Here is a 6,839-nt window from a genome sequence, read left to right as displayed (position 1 = left end):
TGATAAAATGATAAATGAGCAGAACACAAGTTTATATATCTAACAATGTCGAGCGTTTGTGTGCATGAGAGTGCTCCCTTCTCCTCCACCCTGCTCAAGCTATTGCCACCATTCTCGTCACAGTGGCTCACCGATGGAAGGGAGCACGAGCGCCGCACAGATGGTGGGGAGTGGGAGCACCGCGCGGTCGCCGCGAGCCGATTGCGTTGGGCGCGCCCCTGCTTCTCCGTATCGCGATTGGGGTCACTGGTGGCCTCCGCCGCCACGCTTCTCACCGATAGGGGCCATCGCATGGGAGCAGGAGCAGGGGGTGGGCGTTGGAAAAGGAGGCGGAGTTCTGGAAGGTTGACGAGGAGAGGATGGACGGGAGCAAACAATTGTAAAATAACTAGTGATTGGCGCGCGCATGGGCGCGCGAGCAGGCAATATATAATAAAAATGGTTATAATAGAAGTGATTATGAGATGCTAGCAATAATTGAAGTGATTTTAAAATAATAGTAATATTTTACATACGCATATACAAGTTTGCTTAGATAGTTCTATGGTAACAATGTTTTGGTATGCAGATGCAGGCACACAGCTGCACTGTGTCAATAGTGATAAACAACACACTCTTACATGAAACTAATTAAATTTAGCAAAAAATTAGTGAAACAAAATGTTTGTCATAGAAGGCATGGGTCATGGTTCATTGTATCACAATGTCCATAACAATTTAAGAAAATTAGTCAAGGGATGCATGCATAACAAACTAATGGTTGGTGATGTTTTTCTCCCGTAGCAACAAGCAGGGCAACTGATGGTCCGGTAGAGCATCACAGTCCAACGGAAAAAAATTTACCGATAGCCGGGAGCCCAGCTAGTAGATCAAGATCGCAGCCACACGTCCAGCCGGAAATGAGGTACGCGTTAAGAGTAGGATGCACGGCGGCAGCTGCTCGATTGGGCAAGGGCCGCGAGCAACCGGATGAAAATTGCATGGGCGACTATTTTCCGCTGACGTGCCCCGACTGGGTGGGCACCTCCCCCGCCCCGAATGTTTAAGACTAGGCCGAGCTGCACGCTCCGCCGCGCTGGAAGGGCCAGGCCAAACTGCCTCCCAGACAGCGACGACAGCAGCCTCTCGAGCGACGGCAACATGAAAAAATAGCAGGACCACCAAAAAAAATAAAAATAAAAAGAAAGGGAAAAATAGGCCCAACCCAACATACAGCCCAGCCCATAGAAACCCTACCCACTCCTTCTCCTCCCATCCCCTACGCCCACTGCCCACACGCCGCCGCCACCCGCACTGCCGAAGCCAGCATGTCCCATGGTGAGAGGCACATCGTGGCCTCCTTCCTTTTGCACTCTCAGGAGCACGTCCACCAGGTCCTCCTCCTTCGGGTCAGTGCCGTTTGCCGCCGCGGCAGCTCTCCGCTCCTCGTGCTGCTTCATGGCGCATTCCATGAGCTCAAAATTCTTCCGGTGGTTGGCGTGAGCTCGCCGTGCTGTCCCACTGAGGAAGCTCACGAATGGCGACGACGGGAACAGGTCGCCGAGGCTGAGCCCGGAGATGAGCTTGAGGACCTCGCCACGGCCCCGGCGGCAGCCTGACGCCGCCGTCACCGTTGCGCTTCCTGAGCTGCCTGAGGAGCAGGGGAGGGAGGAGTAGAGCCAGGAGGAGGCACGGGTAGTAGAACGCCGGTTGCTCCATGGAAGTATGGAACTGGCTGGCTAGCTTCTGCAAGCTTCTTGGCAGTGCAGACCGGATCAGGCGTGATAAAAAGGTCTGATCTGACGACGCAAGCATAGCGTACTGCCGAAGCGCCGAATCCACGGCTCGCGTCGGCCTTCTTCGCCAAGGCACGTGTCGCCCAGGGAGCAGCTGAGCGCTCCCGTCGCTCCCCCTCCAGGCCGCATAGTATATAGAGTATGTGCAGGAGGAGATGCCACGCGCTTTACCAGCGAGGCATCCGATATTTTCACCGTAGTCCGGACACCCGAGTCTTAGCATTATCTTAACTTCATTGGTTTAACCGTTTTCAAGAAATGTTGCTGAACCCGGTAGAACACATCTTTAAAACATGAAACATGGGTCCATTCTCTGGCACAAGATTGGGCCACGTCTATAGTAAAAAAATAACCGTTGGATCGGGCACGAACGGCAGGAAGCGTCCCTGGCCGACTCCGCCCTCCAGCGCGGCGTGAACCGCAGGCTGCCTGCTTGGTCCTGCGCCGCACGGGCGCCGCCCTCGTCCTCCAGCTACACCGTCGCCTCCATCCTGTTCCTGGGCGTGGACGTAGCCCCGGGCTCATCGGCGGCACCGCAAGGAGCCTCGCAGGCGGCCACGAGAGCCTGCTCAGTCAGGAGTGGAGCCAGCGGACGGAGCAGCGGAACAACCAGCGCGGGGAGAAGAGGCGGGCCATGGGGGCAGAGGCGACGATTGCTGGAAGACGACGACACCGCCGGCAAAATCCATCGTGGGCGCCCATCCATGGACCGATTGCTTCAGCCTCGACCTCCGCCTCCGCACCAGGGAACCTCCCCCACCCCTCAGGCGGAGCCCTAGTTGACTGCACAACGGCTCGCCGTCGACGCAAATAAGCCACCGTCGCAGCCATGGCCGGCCCTCATGGTAAGCTGACCCACCAGGGCCTTCCTTCCTTCAATTCGTCGCAGAAATGGAGCCGCCGTCACCCGGCGTGTGGAATGATGCTGCCGGTCAACGCGTCACTGAGTGCTGCTGCGGCCGATGTGGGTGTCATCCGCATGATAATGTAACCACTGCAGGTTTCCTTGATTCATTCCTCTGCTCTGCTCGCCCTTGATTAGCTGTTGCACACCAAGTGCTCGAACAAATGTCTGTGAGACGGATCTTTCATCTTGATCTGCTGGCTTGGTGCCGCTCTTCTTCATAGGCAATGTCGTATGCTGCTCTGGGAAACATAGAAGCAACTGGCCAAGCCTCTTTTTGCTGCGAGATGCGCTTGTGCCAAGAAGATGGAACAAGCTAGCTAGTTGATGCATGTTAACACTTCTGCTTACAACTAATTTTCCAAATCCATATAAAAATAATGGTGGATCACAAAAGTTTGAATCTTGTCATCAATGCTAGGACAAGTTATAGAGAAAAAATAAAATGCTGAAAGCACATATATTGGCCACTGGTCTACCCATTTCTTCCAAGTTATGTGGAATAGCTATGTGTGTCCCTTGTGCATGATTCAGAGAAGCTTACATATTATTCATGCTCTAGCTCTGATTGATTCAAGTTCTGGAGATGAGAGTGCCAACAGTTGACTGTATCATCAGGCGTGGAGGGCAAACAAATCCGATCTGTGAGTTGTGTCAAGCAAGGGATGAATCGACAATACACCTTATGGCCAAGTGCTCGTATGGAGAAAAAGTGTGGAACATGGCGGTGGCATGAATCAACCAGTGATCCCCCAACTTAATGATGTGCTTAGAATGGTGGGCTGGAACAACTGCTGCAAACAACATACAATCACACTTGCAAGTCATCATATACACAACGTAGAATCTACGGAAGGAGCGTTGTCGGGGGCTCCTCGAAAACAGGACACAGAGGCCCTCATAGTTCCAGAGGTCATCATGCCAGACCTACAGAACTTCAGTTTAGTTCACTTGGACCAGGAGTAATCGGCTATCGTTATACATATGCATAATCTTCTTTTCTTTCACTTACTCAAATTGTAAATATTTTGCTTCCTACTATAATGAATGGGTAGATCACCTGCTATTTTCCTAAAAAAAACTTCTGATAAAGATGTTGCTACTGCCTATTATGTGATTCTGATATCATATCTTTGTCCTGTTTATCCTTATATTTTGTTTTCTTGAAGCACTCTTTAGATTATGTTAGGTAATTTGCTCACCATTTTTACCAAGAAATTATGCTTCTGCATTTAAAAGGAGATATACATGTTGATGCATGATCCGTAGTTTATATGCTTCCTAATATCATAGTATCTTTATGATACATAAAAAAAATGATCTCCATGTTCGAATATCCCATGTACAAACAAGAATTTTCAGTTCCGCTAGATAGTTAGATGTGCCAAATAAAATAATTTATTGGATCCAAGTTTTCACCATAGTATATCATGTCTCAGCACTCCTCCATCAGGCTAACCCACCATACAAGTACTTTTTATCATAAAATCAAATATAAATACCTTATTTAATTGGACAATTCCTCACTTTCACAATTGTAGATGGTATAAAGTTTTAGGTGATCTATAATCTCAATTGCTTGCAAGGCATGCTTCATGTTTCTGCTTATACCTTTGATGCATTATTACAAGGTGTACCAGAAGGGAATAGGTTGGTGATTAAACAACTTCTTCCACAGCTTCTCACAAAATGAGCTAATCGCTTGAACCTTTGTCGTGATGTTCCCCTTCTTATCCATTAACCGACAAAGGGATTGATTATTTATTTTTAATTTATGTTGCCATACTCACATTCTAATCGAAATTTCTGTGACACATTACTTTTCCGATCTTTTATTCATTTATATTGGAAACACCATTGAATTATACTTATGCAGTGCAAGAGTTCTTAATTGTGAGGGAGAATTAGTATTTCCTTCATACAAAGAACATATATCTGATAAACCCATATTGTCAATAATTAATCACAAATTTTCTACAAATGGCAAGGTCCAGCTGGCGCGGCAACGCCGCGCCCTAGGTTTCTAGTGTTTACGAAATGGGTCATGAACCGGTAGAGCAGAGTGAATGATGCTGCGGAGTGCAGACGACGGAGATAGTCCCGGCGCAGAAGCATGGATGATCGATGCAGCATGGGTGCGTGTACGCCTCTCGCTACGTCCGTCCGACAGCTACAAGATACCTCATTCTTGATATTCCAGATAGACGCTCTCGAAAAACATATATAGGATCTTTCAAAAAAAAAACATATATAGAAGAAATCACGTGCCAACTGCTTAATCTTTTCTCAATTCTGTTCTCAATCATTTTCCAATCTTTGTTTGAGAGTTTTCTATAATGCATTGGAATACCCAAATTACGGAACGGGTAAGAACCTATTTTGCAACCAAATAGCTGTGAATATTGTGATTCACATTCTCTACTTGCTTGCCCAAAACAGAAGATTTCACTTTTGTGAAAGTTAATTTTTAGATCTGATAATTGTACTTGTTTAATATCATGGTCATAATAACATTAAAGTTACACAAGAAATTTGGCTTATGAAGATTCCTCTCAAAATAAAGATTTTCATGTGGTTTGTTAAAAGAGGAGTGATCTTAATGAAAGACAATTTATTTAAGAGAAATTGAAAAGGAAGCAAAACTTGTTGCTTTTGTAGTAAATCAGAAACCATACAACATTTATTTTTCGAATGTCATTATGCCAAATTTTTATGGCATGTCGTACATATTGTTTTTGGGATTTCACTACCACAAAGTACCACTGATTAGTTTAATGGTTGGTCTAAATATGGTAATCATAATCACAATTTAATGCTATTGACAGGAGGGGCTGCTTCTTTGTGTTGGGCAATATGGCTCACAAGGAATAAAACTATGTTTGACAAATGCAGACCAAAAACCTTTTTGCAGGTTCTTTTCAGAGGGACACATTGGCTCCGGTTTTGGGCTCTGTTGCAGCGCACTGATGACAGAAAGGATGAGATTGTCAAAGCATGCTAGGGTCTCTTCGCATCCTATGGATGACCGTTTATTTTACGCATTGGTCAATAATGATGGACCATTATGTGTTTTAAATTTTCGATTCGTTGTAATAATTTTGGATTGATGCCTCTTCTATGAAGAGGTTTGAAGCCGGATGTTTTCCATTATCTAAAAAAGGAGAAATCACGTGCTAGCAACATTGATGAGGAGTGTTAGGGGCCAGGAGCCGGCCCCAGTCCAAGCGTAGGCGCCAGCCCCGGCGTGGATCACCTATCAGTGCAAGGGGCGGCGATCAAGTGGCTAAAGAGCCATGATATTTGATTTCCCTTTTATGTCATTTAATTTCCATATTGTGAGACAATTGTAAGTTATAAACCCATACTCTGGATTGGAATAGAGCAGGCTGAGAATCAATCTCAGTTGGCCTCACGGGGCCACCCCCAACCCTTGCGCCTCCTCCTTCAGCCCTAGCACAGCCGCCGCCTCCTCTCCCTGCGCCCCACCAGCAAACACGGCAACCCCTTGCAGGCGTCAGTTCAAGCCCCCTCCTCCTCTCTCGCACGCCTACAACCTTCAGAGTCGCGGTAGGATTGCTGGTCCTATCAACCTGGTATCAGCTATGATAGGCGACGACGACGACAAGAACTCATCACCACCACTGCCGCCAACCATGGAGGGCCTCGCTGCCCTGATGACCAAGATGCTCAGCACCATGGGCGACATGGAGTCGCGCATGGAGGCGCGCATGACCTCCCTGGAATCGCGCCTCCCATCGCCGCCGACGTCGAACCCCCTGGCGTCCATGCCCTATGGGATGCCAGGGTACGGTTCCACGACCTTCGTAGGCTCGTCCTCGTCGGCCGCCACCACCATGTGCACGACGGCCCCGACGACATCACCGACCCTGCCGATCACCTCCATCCCATTTCCCCACTCGCCATCACCGCTACCCTTGTTCGACGACATCCCCTAGCCCAACCTGTCGGGCGCGCCCGGCGCACAGGGAGCTATCGCGCACATGAACGCCTGGGAGTTCCGTGCTTCAGCAAGCTCAACTTCCCCACCTACGACGGCGCTGAAGATCCGCTGAACTGGCTCCATCGCTGTGAGAAGTTTCAGGGGGCAGCACACGCTGGCCTCCGACCGGGTCTGGCTCGCCTCGTACCACATGACTGGC

At 48.5% G+C, this 6,839-nt stretch overlaps 1 long non-coding RNA gene across 1 annotated transcript; it reads left to right on the top strand.

Moving 5' to 3' along the window:
* Positions 1–2,177: 2,177 nt before the first annotated feature.
* Positions 2,178–3,824, top strand: LOC120692622. The gene is made up of 2 exons (XR_005682684.1): positions 2,178–2,620; positions 3,242–3,824. It is a non-coding gene; the product is annotated as an uncharacterized LOC120692622 (long non-coding RNA).
* Positions 3,825–6,839: the final 3,015 nt, after the last annotated feature.

The sequence above is a fragment of the Panicum virgatum genome, chromosome 9N, assembly GCF_016808335.1.
Source record: "Panicum virgatum strain AP13 chromosome 9N, P.virgatum_v5, whole genome shotgun sequence".
Taxonomy (NCBI): domain Eukaryota; kingdom Viridiplantae; phylum Streptophyta; class Magnoliopsida; order Poales; family Poaceae; genus Panicum; species Panicum virgatum.
Note: the sequence above shows the minus strand (reverse complement) of the source record. Positions and strands in the feature narration are given on the sequence as shown.